We start from the raw sequence: 27,278 nt of genomic DNA, 5'->3' as shown, positions 1-27,278 counted from the left end.
ACATGAGACGTAATTTCACCTAAGTACAGAACTGCTAATGGCCTAATGTTTCGTAAGCATAGAATTGTAATATAACGTTATCCCGGATATAAAAATATATCGTAAGTGCTTTTAAACCTCTAATGTAATTTTATCGAATCACTTCGAAACGCTTTCAACGAAAAATAGAAACCTTTTAGCGTAATAATGTTACACTTTATAAAAATATGGCTATTGTAGATAATATATGTTATAGAGTAGTGATATACACCTGAGAAGCTAGTATAGTACTAACAAGATAAATTGATAATATTTTATTTACATAGTGTAATTTAGTTAAGTTGTATATTTATAGTCAAAAGAAAAACATTAATATTTAAAATACAGCAACAATCTCCGTGATACACTAGTAGTAGAATCAATTTAAAAATATCACCGGTTTAAGATTGAACAAAATAAAAATGTAACAAATCGTCTCTATTTCGATTTTATCTTTTAGAATGGTTCATATTTTTTATAAAACCGCTATAGTCAAGTTATTATTTTTCAACTTCAATCATTATAACTTGAAACTCTATCACAACAGGACGTAGTATCGGATTAAACTCTACTAGGAACCCTCGTTTCTGAAATAAAGTTGTTTGAAGCAGCTGGCACCGTGGACAGTTGTAATGGTAATACGATTCAACGATTATAGCGGGGTCCGTTATTGTAGCTAGGGTTATCGCCTGTTTTCCATCCAATCAAGAATCTATCTTAGAAATACATCCACTATATTTTACGTTTTCTATTTAATCTACAAAATATAGTGCAAAATAGAAGTACATTTTAATAAGCATGTCTGTTTAACAAGATAAACATATTACAAGGCACATTAAATATTATTCTAACAATCTAAAGTTAAACATAATACAATGTTCAGATAGTAGATGTGAGGTTTGGTAACCCTGTCAGGCGAGGATGTTTGGAGTAAAGTTACGTTTAACAGTATCGTGTTCAAAATTAGTCCAATATACGTGTATCAGATATTGCAGGTACGCAGGTGGGCCTGGAATTAAACAGGCCAAATTACGTTTATGATACGAGAATCCGTAATTCGCTTTATGATATAGGTACGTTAATGCAAATATGCTTAGTACAATTATTCGGAAATGCAAATTTAAATTTAAATAATCTGGCACATAATATACTTAATAGGTTTTTACAAGGTTGTAGGTATCGGTGCGCGTGTGGTATAATTAAAATGTCTCTTTGAAAATAATTTTAATATTGAATGTTTTATATACTTATATATATTTATTTGAACTAAAATAAATACATCAAAAGAATTAAGGGTGTGCTATAATCATACATTTTGAAATGTATTGTATAGAATACATCAGCACCTCTCGAGGTATCGGAGGTAAACGCCGAGCGATGTTCCCTCCAACAAATTGAAAAGCAATGAACCGCGGAATTCAATTTCATATTGAAAGCCATTCATCTTTGCCGCTTCTCCGAGACCGTCTGAAAGCGTTACATCTCGACTTTGCCACTCTGCTTCATCTCTTAAAAAAGTTCACTCGCTACCTACCTATCTGAGGTAAGGAATTGAAAAAGTTTTTTACTTGAGAATGCTTAAGAATATTAATCATTTTTATCTCTTACTGACTTCCATTTAATTTTCAGGTAGCTCCATATTACTTTTTTACGAGCCGCCTGTGGCTATGTGTATGATTGATGAATTTTGTTGACGGTGTGGCGATAAATAGACACGGATGAGAAAAGACATATAAGAGTAATTGAAGAGTAAATTTACAACATTACCAATTTTTATTCAAATTTGACGAGAATTAATAATAATGTTCCGAGTGGATTTAATACTGTTAACCAATTTAAGATGGTTGAGAATTTTGTTAGTAATTTTAATTTTGTAAACCAAGTAAATAACTTCATAATGGCTTCTGTACGCAAATATTTATTACACCAAGGGCGCTTATTAATAAAGCGCTATAGGAGCACTGTGCGCAAGCACGAATGACCCATGAAAGGAGCTAGAGCACGTTGTAAGTATACACAAAGGCTTAAGGGTATAACGTCTAACGTTTCCTCCCATTATGAGTCGAGACCACCATTCAGGGGCTCAAATGAGACTTAATGAAAGGTACGATACCATTATGAAGGCAATTGTGAGCTCATAAAGGAAATTAAAAGAAGACAAAAAAGCGTTAGGGTGCTAAAAGGTTTCGATTATAACGTGGTGCTGTATAGTTGATACGCTAAAAATGTTTTATTCATTAAGACCAGGTTATAAAATGAGGGTTAATCCCTATGGACGTTTTAATTTTAAAATTTAGAAGATAAAGAAAGTAAATTTATCTATGAGAGTTCGTTAAAAAAAGTTTACGTACTCCGTATTTCGTTACCCGCCATTATATAAAATCCTTATAAATTATTATCATATATACACAATTAAAAAATTCGAATATTTTTTTCTACCGCATCTTCATTATAAATAACATTAAACGTTTGCTTAAAATACGATATGTTATTTATTACGATATTTCATACGATATGCTAACTGACCATATTTTTTAATTATTGTTTTATCGCATTGATGATAAACATTATCAAGGTTTTATAAATTTTATTGAAAGTATATTGCCTGAAATTATTAATACCATAATCTAATTAATTATTATATTATCTACTGTATAAAGAAAATAAAATGAATATATATATATATATATATATATATATATATATATACCGCATCTAATATCAAAGGATATAATCAATTTTGTCGACAAATATTTCATACAGGCAAGCCCAAACTAGACGATCATTTAAGGAAATATTTTAGTTACATTGTCAAAATCAAGGGAAAAAATATATATTTTTCCGTCCATCTTTTTAAAAAAAGTGACCAAGATGTCCTTCATATTTTGACGATCTGTAAAAATTAATGATTTTATATGATCATTCATATATTAAAAATATACTATTAAAACAGCCAAATATCCAAATTCGATAAGAAACTATTTATGGAAATTTATCTGTTTTATGCAAATAATGCGGATATTGTAATGTTCGAAAAATCAACGTGTTAGACAACCTCAGTAATAATTAATCTTCACCAATTAGTTCCCAAATTCTTTTTTTAATACCTTTTGTGTACAAATTTGTCCTTAATTAATACAAAACCCGATACAGTATATCCTTTACAAAAAATCCTTTTTATACCTTAATGGGTAGCATAAAAACTTATTTGAATAATGACGTCAAATCAACGGGACTTTCAACGCAAAAATTTTCCCCGAGCGATTTAAATACATTCTCAAATGCTAATAAATGCCAGCGATCCTGTTACCAAGGCTCCCTTCGTTTCCACCCCTTTATTAGTAGTGATTAGTGCTTTAACGATCAGAAAAATAGATAAGAGCCCATCTAATTGTGTATTACATTGAATACTGTTTGTCTAATTTAACCTTAGTCACTATACTGTAATATATTTTTAATGTAGTTAAGATAAAGTAAGCTTAAACAGGCATTATGAAAATAAATAATGTAAGTCTTGTTATAATGGTTAATAGCTTGGTTTTCTTAGGTGATGATTGTTATTGGAGTGCTATCATTTTATTCTATAAATACTAAGGAATCTCTAGTAGTAGTTATATTGTTATCTGCGCCAGACTTCGCTATGTGGTGTTCATATACCATTGAGTAGTTACCATATTAAACTCTGTAAATTTGTTTCATGTAATGCAAACTGAGTGATGTATGATGTTTTGTATTAATGTTTACATTAAAATTTGCTTTTGTGGATACATACCATAATTTATAAATTTATTATGTGCTTACCGTATATAAATAGACGTTGTACAATTATGTTTAAGGGAATTTCAGTGAAATTAATTAATTTTATTTATTTTAATGTATACTGTGTTCAATAACAAATATCAAACAAAAGTCACGAACGTGTCAAGATAGCACAATGAAGTGAATAATGGTTTAGCGACACCAGGTAAAAAGTAGGTAATAAAGGAATTTAAGGCAAATGGGCGGAACATTGTAGCATTAGTCATCACAATGTCAACCTGCCGACATTTGGACAGTGTTGACAAATGATAGCTTTTATTGAATAATTATCACTAGACTTAACTGTCACGAATCCAGTAAATGTTGAGCAAAAAGTGGTATAATGCGAACACGAGGCGTGAACAGCAACGAAACTAACAAAGCATCAGAGCTTACTTTTGTTTTAACATCAATAGTATTTAGCTATAATTGATCTAAGATTTTAAAACTATTTATTATACAATCAGAGACAGGAGAATATTATATTTTCATTTAATGTTAGGGAAAAGAAAACAAAATATTTACTTTAATAACATTGTTTAATAAGTTTCAAAGCTGAGGATGAAAATAAATAACTTGAAGCACCAATATATGATTTAAAAATCTGGAATGACAGAAACAACATTACTTTAAAAATATTTCTCTAAAAGTTGTCTTTGTTCTTTAAAGAGACGATGTAACTGCGGACGTCACTATCCCAGGATTCTCTATAGTTTAAAAATATAAAACATTTTCTTCCTATTGTCCTATATGTCTTATGCAGCGTCCTTGTCGACAAAATGGTCGTGTTAAAAATTACGAAAGGCGATAGTATATAAATATGATTGGTGAAATGAAATATCTTTTATATTAAAAAAAATAAAAAATAAGATTAAATTTATGGGGAAAAACAATGTTAAAATATTTCCAAAAAGTTTCAAATAAGCAAATAATGTTTAAGAGGAATTATGCATTTTAGAAAGCATATAGAGGTAATAGAAATATAAAAGCAACTGAGAAAGAATATTTCAATGCAAGTTTCCTATCACGTTTCAGCATCATTTCATTCCAACCTTTTTTATTTTATTTACCTGATTTGGACTCTGATCGAATCTCAATATTTACAGAAGGCGTATTCAGAATTTTATGTCCAAATCGGTATTTGTTCGCTGCTCCAAGCTCAAGTCACATGTGGAACAAATATTTATGAGCGCACAGGCATCATGTACGTGTGCTATTATTTTTTTTAAGCTTCGCTAGAGCTTCTAGGTCATGCCCACAACTAAGTTCAAACATTATAAAAATTTCAAAGCTGTAGTTTGACTTTAACATTGTTCTATTGTTTCTTTAGAAATAGGAGTTACAATGAAAGAGGACATATATGAAACAAAAAATGTTTGTTAATAAAACATGAATGAATTATTTTTCTTTTTTCTTGATATATTTTTTCTTATAATTTAGTATTTCTAATTAAGAAAGAAAAATTATAGAGAGAAATTGTTAATTTTTGCCGGCATTTTAGATGCAATACCTACCAAATTCCTTAACCTTGTTCACATAACGCTTCATTATACGCAGTTATAAGAACCTGATTGAAGAAAATTCAAAGCTTTCATTCAGATAGTTCATTAAGACTAGGACAAATTAGAAGATTAATATTTCATACGAAAAATTTTCATATTAGAAAATGTAGACGATCATACTATTGTCTACATTTCCTAATTTAAATCTTTGGTAGCGAGGTTTCACATTATATTATGTACATACTTTAACTAGTTTCTTAATCTCCTGTTAGATGTGACCAGCATGTGTACACTACAAACCGTCTCCTTTTCCGAGGATTTGTGGTCCACCTAAGCGGATGTAACAACATACGAATTTCGGGTATTACTATACTACCTATTTATAGTCCCATTTGATTTTCCTTATTTTTATCATTAGCCTATATTTCTACTCCTTGTATAAATATTTTTCATTACTTCCTGCAACAAACGGCGAAAGCAAATAGCTGTATAAAATTGAGAATTAAATTTGAATCAGATTATATTGATGAATAAATAAAAAAAAATTGAGGAAAAGCGGGAAAACATTATTTAATTAGGTTTTAAAAAATGCTTATTGCTTATTAAAAATCTATATCTAAACAACATAAACAAAATTTCAGTCAAATTTATTAATCATAAAATTTTAAGCGTGGAGATCTAAAACTCATAACATATAATCCACATTTTATAGAAATTTTATGAGCGTCTGAAACAATATGTCACAAAGTATATATGCAGTTTCGCTCAGTGCAGACTACATACTAGTTTACTACTTGTTTTATAGCAACTTTGTTGCTATATTTTAAGTTGTATCTTATTGTATTTTCTATTTCTAAATATATCCCCTATGCTAAATAAATATCGATAGTCTCAGAATAAATACTGATATGCTAAAATAATACAAGTTCAATGTTTAATGTTATAAATGTAGTTTTAGTGATGACATATATATTTCCTGTTTTATATGAAGATAATTTCGTATGATGAGAGCGGTGTACAAGATTTAACTATTGGTTCCTGGCAGTCTAGTATAAACTTGTAATCAAAATATAATAAAACTTGTATATATATATATATATATATATATATATATATATATATATTATTGATCATGCATATAATCTATCATCTTGCAATTGGTAACATAATATGCTTATCTATTGCTTTTAAAATACACACATATTTTCAATTAAAAATACAACCTACCCTCATATAATTAATAAGGATACCTAACAAACCGTTAAGTGGTTTTCAAACAGTAACACGCAAAATCTCCTTAATACTTTCGCATTTCTAACACTATTGATATAAGTATAAAATGCTCAATATGTATTCAAATAAATTGGAATGTATATGTAAAAAATATTCCGTAATATATTAAACATGCAAATATATTCCATACGATCGATACAGTAAAAAAACAGTGTTGATTCATGTCATATTTACCCGTGACGCTTTGAGTTGACGGCTCTCTTTGATGCATGCCAATACAACACAAACAATATCTGTGACTGTTCAGTTTAGCTTCGTATAGTTAATAATTTTTAATGCATATAAAATATATAAATAGTAATTTATAAAAACAAAACATGTGATTTAATATCACTGACGGGATTAATATATTTGATTTAATAAACTTCTTATACAGTTCATTACAAGTAAGGTTTTAGGCAAAAAATTTACACATCTTGAAAAACATGGTTTGAATTGTGACGAATAATTAAAAAATAAACAATTTTTCTAAATAAATGTTCCATGAAGGAAATTGAGCCAGCAATAATTTTAATATGTACAACTATTTTCACAACCTTATATTGTGTTATTATAATTTACCTATATATATAATATTTTTAGATGATTATGCATAATTTTAGCCTTTAAATAAAGTAAAATGTTTGATAATAATAGTTATCTTTTTAAAAACAAGGCTTTGATTCATTTAAAAGTTACATTAGGTTTCTAGCAGACAACTTAATAAGTTTTGTTTAAGTGTATGTTTTTTTTGTTTTAATGTAGGAAACACAAAAATACTAGCGTCTATATAAAATAGATGTAATTTTTTCACTTAGAATGAAACTCGTTTTATTTGCAAGTTATTCTTCTAATACGTGTACAAGAAATAATCAAGTTAATTTTCTTGTGTCATGGTTTTATTAACTTTTGGAATATTTATATAAGATCATGATTATAACATCCTTCAATTATTATGTAAAATTTCTGCCTGTCCCTGGAAAGGACAGGCACGCCTTTTTTTATTCTTAGTTATTGCTCTAGTGTTTATACCTTTAAACGAAGATATAAAGCAAAACCTTGAATAAATAAAATTAAAATAAATTCTTACTGATTTTTTTTTGGACGGATGATTTCACATAAATAGGTAAATAATCTACGCTAATGTATATATTAAAAACTTCATAGGGTTTATCGTTTTGCTCGTTCGTTAGTTCGTTCGTTATGCTGTTATATAAATTGCCTATAATTCACATGCCGGGGAACTGACGGCTATATCTTGTTTTTTGCTTTGTTATTAGTAACGAAGAAATAAAGAAACAAGCATACAAAGATACTGGCACGCAAGGAATAAATTTTGGATTGAATAGCCTAGATTCTATGTATGATGATAATAACACATATCTTTCTAACCTATTTTGAATCAGTAGATACGCTTATTGTTCCCATGTTTAAAGTTATAAAACTTTTTAAGAACTATCTCTTATACAGCTTCAACTTTTCCGACAATTTTTACATGCCTAGATTGTGCACATATTCATAGTATAGTTTCGAAGTTATTCATTCCTGTACAGGTTTTCCGTGAAAACTTTTTTGAATAATAAATGCTAGTTTTTATGGAAAAATATTGATGTCTTATCTGAAAGTAATAAGTAATCTTCAAGTCAAATGGAACTTTTAAATTATCTCTTTGAAAATGTACAAAGAGCTATAAAACTTTATTAAAGCCTGGTAAGGTTTGTGAAACAGGTGAGTCACCATTCTGGTTCTGTCACCAACATTCATAAATAACCACACTAAAGTCCGTCATAAAAATAACTCAAATCAGCTAAAATGATCGAGCTCCCGTTTATAGTTAGTAAAACGCTACATTAATATTATATTGCATGTGACATATTGTATAGAAGTTTGTATATAACTAAGCCGGTCATGGAGGTAGTCGCCTACTTTCTGCTTCAACTATTCTTTACACGCCACATTACCCTCGTCCACCACATTCGAGAGCTATTTGCTGCCGGAGATCAGATTAATGCTGCCACTTTTCTAGTTGTCGTATACACTACTTGTTTGAAGGCATTCGCAGACGTATTTTTGTATTCTAAAAAAAAAAAAATATTTTTTTGTTTTATTTATATTTTACCTCATTTTTGCGAAATAACATCATAACTCACAATATAGCATAGAACTTGAACTAGTGAGTGTTGTGTATATGCTATACACTCATCTGATGCAAGATCACCTGTGCCGAAAGTCTTTCTTGCATTCTTCTTTCCGTGTCCAGAAATAATGCTACATGATACGCTAAAAAAATTGTGGCTAGACTGTTAAAGTTTTATTGTTGTTTAAGTGTGGATCCAGTATTAACATTCCCAGAATTATTGTTTGGAACTATGTCCACGTGTTCTATTTACCAGAGAAGTATGTAATTTTATTTTATTTTAAATAATTAATGAAAGCTAAACAAGTAACTGTTGTAATTTTTAAATGTGGTGAAGACAAAAATAAGAACAAATGGAAATGTTAAGTGACAAAGTGATAATCCTTGTATTAGGTTGACCGCAGACCGGACACGACCCTTTTGCAATTACGCTTAGTCTTTTTCCGAACTGTTGTTGCTTTATGGCTAATTCTTCAGATATTTTTTCATAAGCTTTATGTAACATAAAATTTTGTCTCAAATTTGGTATTTCACATTCGCTTCTGAAAATCTATTAAAAACATTTTAACCATTTATAAGAGTCTTCTATGGAGTTCCGAAGATATTTATATCTCTAACATACCCACAAACAATTTTTCATATTAACTATTCCACTGGGATAGTTTTCAGAATGCTTAAAGTTTTTTATGTTAGGTAAATTTAAATACAGTTTAAAATATTTTGAAAAATATTTAAAACTATACTTACAAGGAAACTTTCAGCAATCTTTATCCGTGTTAATATTATAAAAAGAAAAAAAAAACATTCATATCTTCATTTTCGTTATCCTCTAAATTGTTCTGAAATTTCATCTTTTTTGCAATGTATCGATAATCTTGATCCCTTGAAGCTTAAATTAAATATTGTTAGGAGTGTAAAGAGGGACAAAGGAACATATAAGAAAAAATACTTTTTACGTTTTGTTCACTGAAGTTCAATCTTGGATATTTAAAATCTTGTTAGTAAACAAAAAGACATTAATTTTAATTAAAAACATACTTTATGTGAAGTATTTTGTTAGTAAAGAGAACCTTGTATTAATAATATAACTATACCTACACTTTAATTGGAAAATACGTACCGAGTGAATACATACAAAAGTAAACAAGATTAAAATAACCTAATTATTGGAAGGATGTGTTAGACAAATAAAGAGATGAAATCATTCATCAACACCTTATCGCCAGCTTGTTAACTGTTTCACTGATTACTAAATTGAGGTATAAATCTTGAGCGGCACGCGATGGCTTTGGTTAAATTGAACGATGTACATCAAAATGAAGACCCTAGTAAAGTATATACGATTTCCTTAAAAATATATAATAATCTATTTCTGCAAATAAAATGCAAGTATCTGATTGTGATAAACACTGAATGGACCTAAATAGAACTCTCATCAGTTGAGAAGTTATTAGGAAAATATGAAGGCAACTTTTATTTCAGAAATATTTCACTCTGTTGCAAATATTAATAAATATTCGTAGTGTCATATTTGAAATGCACATGTATAAATATCGACTATTGATTAATTTAGGTTTAGATCATCCTTTATGTAAAAAAAATAACAGCACCACCGTGGAAATACAATATATGTAACTGAATAATTAAAAAGGAACGAAATTATTAATGCCGTGTATGTAATTTAGTTTTGGTTTTAATAAATTATTATTTTAATCATATATTCGAATATTTTATTAGTATAGCTATGTAGAGCAGTTTGAATTTATACTTATCTTCAGTTGAAGACAACTGAACATGTTTTTTAAACTTAGTACAAAGGAGCCGATGTCGATAGCCCAGAGGCGTTAGCTTTCCCATTACAATCATGCGAGCTGGGAAACCTGATATTATTGACTAAACCAAGGATGTTTAAACAAAGAATTTTTACCCCTTACTAAAAGCTGATTCACGTTTAATAAATTCTGTGTGATATACCATCACGCAATACGAAAGATAGTCACAGCATAAAAATAGAAAAAAATATATATTATATAGTTTTTAGTATAAGATTTAAAGAAGTATCTTTCCCGTTTGATTTAGCTATAACTTTCATTGCCTCGGGCGAAGCAACAGGAAGCAGATAGTCAAACCCAAATTGATAATATACTGGTCGAGTATTTGAAACTAAATCGCCTATAAAGGGATTTTCAAGTTTAATTAACATATTTTAGTGGAGCGCATTTCCAGTAGGATAATAATGTGTGTTCCACTTGAGCAAGCTTTTGCACAAACAATCATGCATGTTATGGCCGGAACATTGAAATTTAATCGAATTGTATATTGCATAGCGGATTACATAGTTTTGCTTTTTGTTTCAATTCCTTCTACTTCTTAAAGTTTGGAGTTCATTTGTTATATACTGGTAAAATTCTATTACAACCACCACCACATATATTTTAATTATTATCTAATTATCTCTTTAAATTATGAGTACTACAAAATAAAACAATTGGTCATAACATACAATAAATAAATATTTATTGTATCTCTCAAACTAAAACAGATATAAAAAAATTATGGCAGTTTTTGTAATCAAGAATTCTATACGTTATATGTCGGTAGTATGTAATATATCAAATAGTTTATTTTAATGGACAGAAAATAAATTTAAACTTAACAAGAATTTACTTTTATTCGATACTTGAAAGACTATTGTGTTAAAAAAATATTTTTTCAGGAATGATAACTCGGAAAAACTCACCTTCACGAAATTGTTTTATTTCTTATCGCTTATTAATTGTTATACCTACACAATTTAAGAGTAGCGTGAGATGAAAATTCTTAAAAATGTACATTGAAATAAACCAGGCCTTGATTTTCTCGGTATCTTAAATGTTTAATAAAAAAATACAAGAAAATTGTTAGCATGGTATTCAAGTGATTTTATTATGTTGAATGCTCCCGATAATTAATATTTTACTTATCAAATTATCGATGTGTCCCCTTTATTATTTAAAAATTAAAGTTTGAACTTCGTTTGCTACTTCAAATAGCAGTCATAGTTTTCCTTAACAGCAAAACCTGTTCTTTTTGCAATTATTATTTCTGATTTTTCAAATTGTACCTGGTACTTCGGAAGCTTAATTCGTTTAGGCTTTTAAATGCACGGCGATCAAATAGCAATTCATTTTTAGAAGCTGATAGCCGAAGCTGCAACTGCATTCGAAATTCAGATAGATGGAAAGCTCCCTAGGCTCCCTGTCGCCGATTGTGATGATATAACCAGTTTAACTATTCCGAATATTACAGTTAAATATTTGTCGATGAATTTATTCGCCTCTACACTGCAACGAATGTAAGTTTTTTTAACAAAATATATATTGTTTAGAAGAAAATTCTTGGTCGGAAAAAATATATTAAAGTGTAAAACTTTTCCAGTTTAGTTTTTGTTACTACGGAAAATTCTAAAGAAACTTCACTACTAACTGCATCAAAACACAAATTAAACAAATTTCAAACTAACACCTTTCAAGTATGAAAATTCTATATCCGTGTATATTGTATCAATTAAGGATAACTATCACAGAAATATTTAGATTCTAGATTTTGAACCTATTGCTTGATGTCCTTTTAGTATTTCCTGTTTCGTATTTTCTTCAAAGGACAGAAATTTAGCAGAGTCGGAATATATGATATTGATTTTGGTACAAAAATTTCATGTTATGCCACTTGTCGGTGCGGAGTACACTCGTTAGTCTCCTTGTTTGTTTGTTCAAACACTTATTAACATGTATCAATTGCTTAAGGATTTGATAGTACTAAAAATGTTAAATAATAAAAAACATATATGTTTTTTTCAAAACAGCAAGCCTTTGGTTATTATATTTATAAAATAATGATTACTTGCATAGATTTCCTACCGTTTCATACATTTAACGGTTGTTGAAATCACTTCTATTATTTTTATTCTTTTAGTACATGACTGTGTTTTTAATTCAATACAGAAAATAAAAATGAAGACCCATCTGCTTCGCGCCACGGATATGGATTTAATTTCCGCTTTTGATAAATATCTCTATAAGCTTCTTTATTTTGAGCTGGTTTTAATTAAAACTGGGCCTTAATAAATTAATGATCGTCCGATACGAATATTTATTATTTAAATTAAATATTGAATATAACCTTTTTGTTCGCTTTAAATTAAGCTGCACTAAAATAATAATTATTTTATTACTATTACATAGTTTATAAGTAGTGATGTTTAATCATACATATACAAGGTTTTTTTATATTTAATTTTAATATTTCTAAAATGAACTGTGATATTATATAATATCTCCTGATAAATAATCACCAGTTATATCGCACAATAATCGTTTCTAGCAAACATGTCATGATATTTTTCAAAGCAAATTAATTTCTATATCATTTTTATTCTGTGATTATGATAAAAAAGTGGAAGCTTTGCTATATAATGAAAATATTTCCAAAATAAACAGTTTACCATTATTTCATAAACGGCTAGATAAATCATATTTTGATTTTTAAGTAACATGAAATTAAATTTTGAGTTATATTATAATATTATTTTTTAATCTTTGAGGAATTACTTCGTAGATGAAGAATATGCTGACTTAGCTTAAATTCTTGGAAAAATATATGGTATGACAATTTTTATTTTCATATGTGTATTGTATGTATGTCAACATATTATTAGCCTAATCATATTAATATAAGTTCTATTAATGCATGGCATGATTACTGCTTTATTAAGTACTTGACACAAAGGCTTTGCCGTTGTCCAATAATCGTAATTGTGATAGTAAATTTGTATCAATTAATCTTTGAATTAATTCGTTGAAAATGTCATTAACTACAATTATTCCAGATATCTTAGTTTCGCTTAAGTTAGAAGAGCGCTAAAAGAAATGACTCCACTGAATGACTTCATTAAATATTGTAGAAATATAAGTTGGTAATTGAAATTTTAGATAAATTAAATTTATAAGACTGAATGATAATATATTTAGCAAGCATGCAATAGAATTGAAAGATTTTTCTAAATTTTATGTTAAAAAAAAATGTGTGCAATTAACACACCGATACTGACATTGAAGCCTTTAAATTGATATTAATTTATATTAGCCGTACTGAAGCCAACATTGAAGCCTCTATATTAGTCGTATTACTGAAATAGTTTCACAAAAGGCTGTAATTAAATATTTTATGCTTCTGATGCGTCATAATTGGAATATATTATTATAATTTAAGAATACTTCTTATATTTCTCGATATAATTCCATTATGCAGATGGATAAACATTTTGTTATATTTATCAGTAGGTTACTATGAACATTGTTTCTATCAATTATAAATTAAAAACCTATAATAGTAATGACGTAACATATAAACTAATATATATTTTAAATTGATATGAAAACACTTGGAAAACGTTACTTCGTATAATAATGCATGGATGCACAGTTAAATTATTCTATTGTAAGCAAAGATAAGCAAGAAGAAATTCTCTCAGGGGGCCGTAACTTACGCTGCTGATAACGAAAATAGAGCGAGTGAAGTTTGGAGACTACTAAATAACAATACATTTAAAGCGCCTTCACTTTACGTCCAAAGTTTGCGTTGGCAGGTAGAGAAACATTTCGACAAAGTATGGCTTCCGTGGTTAAAAGTATCCCTATTGTCCATGTTTCGTTGCACTAAAAATAGATTCCTTTGAAACAATCTATCTTGCAATTGCATTATAATCTCGAAAACTTTTCCCTCGTGTTTAATTTGATATGTACATGCATGTACTTAAGTATGAAAGAAATCAAATAACATTGAATTAAGTTTGAAAATTACTAGTTTTACTTATTATGATAAGAATAATATAAATATTTTAAAATTCTAAAACTATTTCACGTAAAACATAGTAAGACTATCAATTTTGATATTTTTTTATACGTAAACAAAATAACTGAAGTCAAAATTACGTTATAAAAAGAGTCGTTTAGAATATTAAAAGTTCTGTTGTTTAAAGGAAAGACTTTAACAGGGCAACTACATTTTCTTTGTATTTTAGGTTACAGAATTTAAAACAAGGCTAAGTAAGAACACTAAAATAATTTTCAGATTCCTTCTCGCTCTCTCTTCTTTTTGTTTGTAACATCTCAATCAGTGTTCAGAACTTTTGACCTGCAAACTTAATGTGCTGGAATAATAATAGACATGAAAGTTTTTATAAAAGGAAAGTAATAATATCCTAATAGTATCTTAATTCATTTACATTGTTCAATTATAACTTTCTGTTCTTATCTTACTTGCAAGTGTCATAGCATATCAATAGTTGCTTTGATTATTGCGTTACATATAAATAAATAGTATAAATTACGAATGTCTTAATTATATTGTGACAAATTGCAGGTAGTTTATTGATTGCATAATTATTAAGAAAAAAAATTGTCGGTTAAGTTAACAATCTTAGAGAAATCTTGTTTCTAATTTTATGGAAATGAGCAAACCAAATTTTATTTCAATATGTGGTATCAGATTTATCCTACAGCATTAAAAATGAAAGATAATTTTATTTGTCAATAACGTCCTCTCTTTTATTAAATAGCCAGTCCTTAATCATACATATATTTGCATACATTATTAAACTCTATATGTATCGCTTTTATTATATTTATTAGAAACAATGATGTAAAAATAATGTTCAAATATAAATTTATAAATCAAGACATAATCCATGGGCTCTAACCAGCCATATCATAAAGTATTTTACTGAGCTTGAAAATCAATTCTGCTAAATGATAATTTTATTCATAGAGTGCCGGCTAGAATCGTATTGCTTACTTTGTTCGTGATTTGATACAAAAATATTTTGCGAAACGGCCTGACTTACCTTACACGGGAATGTCATATAAATTGTATCCAGAAGAACAATGTATATATGAGAAGTATTTACATGATTTATAGTTCTGGAAGATATAATTTTGTTACAAAGATTTACTGTCTGATATCAGTTACGCTAAAAATTTTATTTATACAAAATCCTTGCTAAATATTCGAAATGTCACAAAGAATTACTTAAGGTTTTATGAATAATACCGATGGAAAAGTACAAAATTTTAATCATTTGTATAAAAAAATAAATACGAATCGTCTTTATTAAAAAAAAGATTAAGCTAAAAAGCAAACAATAAAGATTTTATTACCATAATATTATATTTCTATTGAAATACACTCTATTAAATAGTATTCGAAAGCCTGGCGGATAAAGTATTCAAAGTTATAGACACAGACACGAGAAAACCCAGCAGTAATATTGAGACTTCTGTGAATGTAAAGTAGGTATACAAAGTGTGTAAGTAAAATAAGTAAACAGTATGCTGGTAGCACGCTCATGAGTAATGACGCTCATTTCTCTCGTAGCTTATGAACTCTACTATATCCTTGTCAAATAAAATGTTACTTGTAACAGTTTTCTTGATGAAAACTTTTACATTCTTGTTTAGTCTAATAGAATTTATAACTTTTATCGATTTATAAACTATATCTTATATATTTATAAAATAAATTTCCAGGACTATTCCATATTTGAAATGAAAGATAAAATGCTTTTGCAATAGAACTAAGAGTATGGTCGGTGAATAAAACTAGTCAAATGTTAAGTGTTATTACACTAAGTGCTTAGCCAGGGAAGCTTATATCGTAGTCAAAAATGCGAAACAATATGCTTCTATTTTTTTATATATTAATGTACAATTCTGGAAATGAAAGTACGAACACCTTTATTGTATAACAATAAAATATAGTACAACACAATTCAATGTTATAATGATTTGAGGAAGATTTTTTGTAATTTACTAAATTAATTGGCTACGTCATAAGCTTTTTCGAAAAAAGTATTGTCATTTATTTTATTATGTGCCATGAAGGTACCAGAAAAACAGATATAATTCACAAATAAGTGGTAAGAGAGAATATTACAAACATACAAAATTAAAATTCCAAATTTCCTGATTGAAGTTGATTTGTGTCACGAACTTTACTTTTGAAGTACTTATTTACATTTTAGAAAATCAATTATTAAATTATTGCATTTTGATATGTATCCAAATATATATTTACCGTAATAATGGATGTAATTGCTGTTTTAAATTTTAATACTTAGCTTTTGTAAATGATAATATTTAAACAGAAAATATCCGTAGCATCTCGGATCCGCTGTAGAGAATTTTTAAATTATACACAAAGAAACAAAGAAATAGCTAGGATATTAAAATAATTGTTCTTGGAAAAAAACTTAAATTCATTTGAATGTTTGCACAGTCGGAATTATTATTTAATTAATATATAATTAATGACTTATAAAATATCATAAGCATACAACATTCTTGTGGTTAGGATACCAAACAATCATTTGGTTAAGTTTCTTTCAAAAGCACAGCAAATGAAGCAGACCATCGAGTACTTCTTGAGGAAAATGAAGTTTACTTGACCACAATTAATTTTATCCAATAGAAAATATCAGTGAAACCTATACTATACTTTTGTGGTTTCGTGCTGCGACTTGCTCTGCGGGTTAAAGAGACAAGGTTTGCTTATGATTTCTGCAAAGTTTCTTAGTGTGGTATTTGAGGTTTTCAAAAAACAGTAAATGCTTTAAAATAATGTACTTTTGTGAGCTGTGAATATTTAAAAAATAAATAATATTCTTTTGTAATTATTTCAATAAAATGTATCACTTTAAATCCGCGGAAATTAAAAAAAAATAGATTTAGAAATACGTGATAATCTAATAAGAGCCATCGCGTCCATACTTGTACATACAAACCTTATTCACAACCACTCTGTTGTTATGAAATCTTTACAGTATTATTTATTATAATTGCTTGTAATTTTAACAAAGGTCATCCCTAAAAAATAATATTTTTCAGATTTTTTAATACATTTATTTATATTAACATACACGGATTTAAAATCAGATTATTATTAGGTATCAAGTGATATTAAATTTTCTTTTAAAAACAATAAACCAAAATTATAAAAAAAAAATCCAACATGCTACGGCCTACACGTAAAATAGTAAGTAGGTAGCTTAAATTAATGTTAACAAAACAATTAAAGTTTAAATCCGGGCCTTAAACAGCTTTGCCTCCAGGCAGGACTCCCAACCGACTGACCACTTGATAGCAAAGGCACCCCATTACACTTATTATAGCAGACATATTTTTATATCCACCCTCACATTTCTAATAACTAAATATTTTCATTTTCACATTCTTAACCGTTTTTATTAGCATAGTTTTACTTTTGACAGTTTTTAATATCTATATCTTTGTAAAAGCTGACCATTTCTGCTGTAGCCCTGTTATTCTACAATTGTATTATTTCTTTTTATTTTTTTATTGTGGGCAAAAAATAACGGTTTTTTTTAAATACTATTACCTAACTGAGCTTTATTCTACTACGTAGTCTTAAATGAAAATGAATGACCTTTATTGTCAATCCTAAAAAAAAGGTTTACAATATACCCCATACTTGTGCATAGATATGATAGAGCTGAAAGGATCGCTGTATGTATATGGAAGACATATGAGAAAATATATGTCTCTACATGTGGCTTTATCCGATGTTAGCAATCCCAGCAGTCTGAATGCCTATCATGTCCATTGGCCATTCATGTAATATCGTGTATAGAGAAGCATTATTGTATAGTAGTTTTTTTGTTTTTTATGGTGCAAAATAAACTATATATTAAAAGAAATGCTGGCTGATTTCATTACTATATGCGGACAAAATTGCAAGACCGGTTAGTCATAGATGTCCTTTTTTATGCTAAAGTGGGCAATCGAGCAGACGGCCTACCTGATTAAGTTAGTACCTTTGCCTATGGACATCCGCAACATAGATTTGTACATGTGTTGCCACCCTCGATCAGGGAAGAGGGGGAGGAAAAGTGGGAAAGGAAGGGAAAAGGGAAGGGGAAGAAAAGGGTGGGAAAACGGAAAAGGCAACAGGCTCTCTCACTCATCAGAAGAAACGCCACCATTAAAGACTATTTCACGTCGATCTTCTGTGAGAGAGTGGTAATTTCCCGGCCGAGCAAGCCCATGTTCGACCTGCAGCTAGGCTCTACCACCTACTAATTTCTTAATTATTCTTTCGTCAATGATAAAATCTTCAACTTGACATTTTTTGCAACTGTTAGCAGACAATGCGATTGAAATATAATAAGGAAGACTAGGTGTAAACAGAATACGTAAGCAAGAAAAATAACACTACTGTAACAAAGTTTACTTCGTATTTTTTTATTTCTTAAGCTTTTACTTTATGATGTATCTAATTTATTATTCCAATGTATAAAAATATATAAAAATTAAAGGCAAATATCTAGAGCATTGGTTTAAAATACTCACCGTATTACGTTATAAATAATTTTTAAATGGATGTGAATTTTATTTTGGAACTTTTTCTCTAACACTGTCAATACTAAAAAGTAAAACAAGGACATTTATTTTTAAACTTCGATACATTATCTTGATTACGGAATGGCGTCGTATTGTGTATATAAAAGAAGAGATTACATTGAAAATGTGAACAGCGCAAAATGAAGTAAAGTAAGAAGGGAATCGTTGATGTTGACGGAAGGCAATTGATTATATTTATAGCAGCAGATAGTGATGCTTAGATACTTTACTAAATATCAACGCGCCAACGACGAATCTCAAAAGGGTTTGGAGATATTAAATAATCAGTTTCAATGAAACTTTGTGACATTTAGATTTTATTTTGGTCTATTTTTTGATATTTGTTTTGTGCCCAAACTATGAATATTTTGTTGGTGATACAAACTACCGTGATGCAGATAAACAACAGAAAAAAGTTTAACACACAATATTACGACTTTATTCTTTATTTTATTAATATTCCTAAATAACAATTCATATAAAATTGTGATTTATTCATATTCATATAAAATATGGCAGTCTTAAGTAGTGTTAAACCAAAAAAAATATTTTTTTAATATATTATACTTGCGAGTATTTGGACTATCGTACTGATGTTAAGACTGTAAATAATCTCCCATCTCAAAGTTCGTACGTATTATCTCATAAGAATTATGTTAAGTAACCTCGTAAAGTTGTCAATTCAACCCACAGTAAAGTTAACAAGAAGGATCTTGAAACAAATAGGGGTACGATAAGACACTCTGTTTAATTCAAGCACTTCCATTGTCACAGAACAAAGGCTACGGTGTACTGAAAATGTGTTTTGTTTGAAATGGCTAACAAAGTATTATAGTTTGAAAAGGAAAGATTTCAAAGTTATAATATTAGTAATACCACGAATAGCTTCTGTTATTTCAAGTAATAGAAACGGAATTAGTATTGCTTTGCTATTGATACTGAGATAATAAATTATTACTTTAATTTTCTCTACCATTGTTTTCTTTGAAATCGAGACTAATTTTGTGAAATTCATTTTTAACTAGCATCTGCAACTAGCTATATCTATTCGATATACATCATTAGTTGTTTTAAAATAGCTATTTTTAAACATTTTCAGAAATTCTTCGTCATCTGTAGTGAAGAAGATTGGTACTATTTTATTTAACTTTATAGACATTTTTCTAAATGAAGTTTTAAGGTTGAAATGTTTACATATCTGCAGAAAATAAAATTATACGTTATTATACTATGAAGCGGTTATTTTGTAAAAATTTTTTCTTTCTTAACCTTGACAAACTTTAACCTGTCGCAAGCAAAAAGAAAGGTAGAACAAGCGAGAGCTTTTATATGATAAGACGTTGTTTAAAGTCAAGCATTACTTTTGTTGCAGAACAATACAACTGCGCCTTGAAAATATGATTTATGTATCCGAATAACAATTTCTAGAGACAGCAAAATTATATTTTCTTTAATAACTCAGGAAAATTGTTAAAATATTCATAAAATTAATTGTAACATATTATGTTCATATACTTATAGAGAAGTATATACATATTTAATAGTATACCAGTAAAAGATTAATAATATAGCAATCGTTTAATTTTTTAAAACAATTAATACGTTACACAAAACCCGTGGAGAAACCTTTTTTACATTATACGAAATAGTATTTTGTCTTTACAAAACAATTTTAATTAAAATCCTTCCTGAGGCCTTCCTTTGCTTGAAATATTATTTGCACATAGTTCAAACTCTTTTTTAAGTACCCTTAAGCTCAAACGTAACATTTACATTACACTAGTAGAGTTGAGATTATTTAATTTCCAGATAATATTTGATCCTGATAAACCAAGTGGGTCTCTGTAAATTAGACCAACACTCAAAATATCAAATTCCGTTGAACTTCACGTTTATAAATTAAAGATAAACTACAAACAACTTTATAGAAGGCTGTCCCTATCTAAAGAATGTGAAGCGTTTTTGAGTTCAAGCAGCACTTCTGGCTCGTTTAACGTGAGAAAAGAGCGAGTTCAGTATTATATTTCATAGTCTCCTTTGATAGGATATCCTGAATGTTTTGTTTAAACTTATCGTTAAGATTATACAATTGAGTTGACTTACGAATTTCAGTAACAGCAACAAATCGTTAACGGCATCAAATCAGTAACGGAATATCTGTTTATATAAAATTTCGTATTATTTATTAAATATAAAATATCAGCTCTCGGAAATTTATACAAAAAACAGTATATTATTATTAAAAATGACATGAGGTTTTTTTTATATTTTTCTTTAATTCGTTTGTTTGATTTAATGACGCACTTTATAAAGAAGCAGTTATTTAAATTTAACATTATAGTTCCTATAACTTTGTGAACAAACCGGATTTTATGGCACGGGGCTAATTACCTAATTTTCGCAGCACTGATTAGGCATTTATCCATCGGATCGGCTTGATTGCAGATACTTAAAGCATATTCATGAGCCATTTGGAATTTCAGTTGTAGGATGGAGATAATTAACATTGAAATGCACTTACCCAGAGTTTCGATTCCTCTTTGTGAAATTTATTATATAGATTATTACAAGATGCACATAATCTTATAGTGAAAATATAATACACAAGGCGACGACTTCAAAAATACTTATTTGGTATATTAAAGTAAGTTTATTCAAGACAGAAGTCATCGTTTTCACTTTTTTTCTTTTTAATTCTTTCATATTCTTTCTAAACTTACCTCCATAAATAAGTTAGTTGCATGCAATTTTGAATTATTTTTTTTATATATTTTTATTGATTTATTTCTTTTAACTAAAGTTGTTGGGTAAACGACGTATGTCAATAAAGGTCCCTAACATTGCCTCGCAATCTATAATCTAGATAAAAAAAACCTGTTAAAACAATCGTAGGGTCTTTGTGCACAGCAAGAAATGTTTCGATAATAATTTATAATAAGCATTACAAAATCCTTTCGGAAAATTCATCTCAAAACTACTTAACCGATTTTAATGAATTTTGCAGTATTCCTGAAGTTCAATAAAACCTAGTACCAGGAAAAGGAATTACTTAAATTGGACTCGTAGTTCCGTAAATATGTGAGCACAAACATGAAAACATACAAACGTACTAACACTTAAAATTTCACATTTTGTTTTCAGAAATAGACAGCATTTACAAAAACTGGGCAGTTCTGGAAATATTACATACATACTGATTGAATTGATAGCCTCCTCTTTTTGAAATCGGTTAAAAAGGTTTTTAACTCGTGGGCGTGTGGTCGCGTTCATATAGTGTTTTTATTTGAATCTGGCTCTTCAACGAACAATATTAATTCAGAAATAAAGACAATCCAACCAATCCAATGCAATATGTGTATGTTATTTTAATATTTGAGTTCATTTTCTCATAAATTTTAATAAAATATATACAGTGGTTTTGATTGAAATTTCAATAATTGAAAATTACAACTATAAAAATTTGACTCCATTCCGACTAACTTTTCCTAATAACCTTATGAAAAAAAAATTGTTCATATTATGTATATTACAATAATAATTATTTTATTTAAACCTGTGTATATATTACGTGTATACAAGCAAGCAAATATATACATACGAGTATGTACGCTCCCACGCGCGAGCGCACAGGCTACATGCTCACAAACCCACATACACATTTGTAGGATACACTTATTTAATTATTTTCAATATAACTAAATAAATACAAATACGCTTGGAATTTTGTTTATAATTCTGGCTAAAACTGAACTTTCGACACACGAGCGTGCCGTTAGAAAGTTATCTAGCGTGACAGTGAAATATGACGGCAATTTTGAAATGACGGGCGTGCAAATTTGTTCATTCTGTTTGTCGATCACATCTAAAATAGATTCTGGATAATTAAGACATTTGGATGAACGAGATAGGCTAACATTATGTATTGTTTGATTATAGTAAATATGTACAATCATATTGAGATTTTAAAAAAGAAATGGTGTATTAGGAAACTGATCAGTCTTAGCTAATTCTGTCCTTACGTTACCAAAGGCATATTTATATTTAAATGAATTTAGGATTAAAGCACAAAATTTAAGAACAAAGTTTCATTATATTGTTTATAAGAAAACTTTTTTAATAATAATACAGCAGTGGCAGAGATAAATGTGTTATACAGTCGTAAGTAACGAGAAAAGACACAAACAAAAATTTAACTCACTATAAATCTGATGGTAGAAGCTTTAATATAGTTAAAATCGTTGTGTACGGTTGTTTCAAATTGTATTTACTGACTTGATACATAACAAAATAGTGAACTAGCATACATTTTGTTTAAATAATAAAGTCATAAGTCAGAATATAATTTTCTGTTAAGAATCAAGAGTATTCTGATTGTTTTATCACAAATGTTCTACCGATTTTGATGAGGATTCAATTAAGGAAATTTTATGGTGGGATCTCGATGTGTGAAATAATTTTGACCCATCCAAAAACTTTACAATTGACTCTTAAGTTATAGTAATTAAGTGGTCCCTGTTTTAATGTTTGTGATCTGGATAATATTAACTCATTCATCATCCTGATATTAATAATGCAAATTGTTGTAGGATCTTCGGTAGCTTCAATATCACTTACAGTGTAATTAAATTATTTGTAATTTTATTAATATTGACTATAATTTCACAGCATCAATTACGTAACAAAATTAATTTCATCCATTAGATGGGGAGAATATTTAGGGTTGAGATATTTAATTTCAGCTTTTGTTTATGCCCACCTATATTTCATGTCAGTATATTAGTCATCAGTAACGTAATATATCCTTCTATGTAAAGTATTATATTTGGCCTATGTGTATGAAGTATAATTTTTATATGTTTAAAATTTATTTTACATTTTTATATAATCTATATTTTTTTTAAAGTATTTCTTTTTTTTCTATAATTACTAGCTAAATGTTTACTGCTAAGATATCTATTTTTTAACGAAAGAAAAAAATTGTCATGGCTTCATAAATATTACTTTTTGTTTGTTTGAAGTTAAAAAGCGATAGTTCCCGATAACCTTAACCACTGCACTTTACAAAAATATTTATCATTTTATATGTGGACTTTGCCTTCACATAAACACGTAAGCCTTCTTTTTCAGATAAATGTTAACTTCATTTGAGAGATATTTTTATTTTTCCAAGACTTTTATTGCTCTACATAATATTTACTAAGATGTTTTTATTTAACAAACAATATTCTAAAACATTTTTTAATCTGTGTGAATTTGATAAATAAGCTACGTAATAGCGTGTTGTTAAGATAAAAGCTGACTTGAATATTAAAAACAACATCATACATTATTTTTAAAATATTCAAAAAAACATCTTTCAAATTGTTCTATTTCCCTGGACTTATTCAAAACTGTTCAAAACTAGATTAATATAAAAAGTTATTCATTTTGACAAACAACATTAAAAAAAGAAAACTGAAAAGTTAGATTTCCGCCTATAATTATTTCTATCCATAAGAGTATAGCGTTAGAAAGTCATCTGGTGTGACAGTGAAATATGACGGCAATTTTCAACCGACCGTCAAGCAAATTTGCAGTCAATCCTTCTGTTTGTCGATCAAATCCAAAATGGATTCGGGTAAATTGAAACTGTGTTTTGTTCATGTGGCGCTTGATGTCATTCCTCTTGGTCTCTCTATTTATAATGCAATAGAAATTTTATTATATTTTAAAAAACTCAGACGCTAAGTTGTCATTACAGTTTATATAGCACGGGTGAAACACTTTATTATTCATAATTTTAAAAGAGAGCTGTTATGCTTACTCCTGTAGACTGATAATAAGCAAAGATGGCAGAAGGCCTTCAAAACTGGCCTTGAAAACTGGCCTTCAAATTAAAAGACAGATTTGAGATAAGATGAGCCACTATGACACAGTTGTATACATACACATAGATATGGACGTCAAATTTATACACCCCTCATTTTGCGACGGGGGTTAAAAACAATCAGATTTTCCGTCAACTAACCATACGAGTAACTTCACAAAAGCTAGAACTAGTTGCTTCTATTCTATGTGACGATGATGTGATTTCTTTGCCAAACATTGACTTTTATATATCGCATGCTAGCAGGTATAGTATTTAAAATTTACATATTATTATTACAACCCTTTTATAATAGTATTTTAATTAAAGTGCCTTCCATTTTATTATTGTCCTAAGAATTATTTTTCTTACGTAACTAACATATTTTTGAGAAATATTGTTCTGAAAATATAAATATATGTAGTAAATTAAAAATAATCAGATGTTAAAAGTAAAGGTTTACTCGTGAGTTCTAAGATATACTTATAAAGTTTCCAACAAAGAACAAATTGAAAAAAAAAACATTATAAAATCAATCAATCAGTTATTTATTAAAAATTCAACAATGAAGGGTTACGAACATATTAATATTACATATATATTACATATATTTTTTTAAAGCAAACAAGCCATTGAATTCCATATCGTCATATAATAAACACCAAGACTTAAATTAAGCAAAAAAAATTATTAGATTTATTTCATGAGTTACTTTGGACATGTTTTTTTGTAACTTATAACTGTTGCTCTAAATATTTTTATGGGTATTTTCATCTATTTAAATTTTAATTTGATTATATTAGCGTTTAATAGGGCCTCTTAAATCTATACCTGGGTCGCAAGTCCCAGGCTTTGTTAAAGCTCCTTCCTCACCAGCGCGATGCGATGTGAGAGCAGCGCAGTTTCGTCTCACAATCCAAGTTTAATTGTGATAATATAAATTTGAATTAAACATGAATCTAAATTTATTAGTTATCATCAAATTTCTTCAAATATAATTTTATATTTTTTAGAAACAACATAAACTTCTCTAAATATAATTTTGACTTCACCGTGACAAATCATCCTATTACGGAACAACAACAAAAAAGTCGTTATTTAAATATGTCACCCAATTGCGAATACAAAGTTGCTATATAGCAGAAAGTGTATAAGCAAAATATGTAAACAATGTATAAGGAGTATAGACTTGAGTAATGGCTCTCGTTTATTGCTTATAAACTTTTTGTCTTACAAATTTAAATTCTACTCCTACATATTTGCAACAAAAATTATGAATCGGTATTAGTTTCAATTTGTTTATCGCTTATTAGTTAATATAAAACTTACAGAATTGAATATCCGATGTAAATAATTTACAAAAGTTTGGAACCCCTAAATATTTGAGACTAATCAATTAAATGATGTTATTTTAGTATTACAATACTGAAACTTTTTATTGTAAATGGAAAAAATAAAATCGATATACGGGTGCTAAAGTAGCATGTCTCAGCATATCCAAATGAAAGCGTAGCAACATTCAATCGAGCGACAAAAATGTTACTTGTGATAAGACAACTGACTCAGTTTTTCAATGATTGTTTTTTTTTACCATAGACGTCTATATATTTAATCTCATTACTATTGTTTGAAACTAAACGCAATTATAAATTATTCGAGTCATTCAAATCGGTGACAAATTACGTTGGATTACGTGAAACTGGCATGACTCCAAGGGGTTAATTGGTCTAATGCAATCAGTTTCGTAGTTTTGTACGTAACAGAAATTATTATTAATTGGACGGAACATATTTCATTATCTGTTTGATTTGCCAGACATAATTTGTCAGGAAAATTTGCATCTCTACTAGGCACAACATATGAGACATGTACGACAATTTTTATTGGAATTCATTGAATAACTTACAGCATTGGCGCAGTGACACATGGCTAGCGAGACGTGTCTGGATTACAACATACCCAGTAGCACTGGCTGTTGAACAGTCAATACTCATTCAAGTACTTTGCAATCATTTACTTAACAATTCCTTTTAGAAAAACAGTAATATTGTTTAATCAGCAGAATTGACATTAAATAAAAGTTAAATTTAGAACAGATAACAGTTAAATTCTATCATTTTCTATTGTTTTTGTATCTGATTTCAATTTGTTGAATAAATTTAGTGAATGAATTTATTTTTTGACCGGTGACTGTGCGGAGTTGGAATATAAATTAGGTAAACAAGTATGGGATTGTGAACTATACGAATGGA

The sequence above is a fragment of the Danaus plexippus genome, chromosome 4 (assembly GCF_018135715.1).
Source record: "Danaus plexippus chromosome 4, MEX_DaPlex, whole genome shotgun sequence".
Taxonomy (NCBI): domain Eukaryota; kingdom Metazoa; phylum Arthropoda; class Insecta; order Lepidoptera; family Nymphalidae; genus Danaus; species Danaus plexippus.
Note: the sequence above shows the minus strand (reverse complement) of the source record.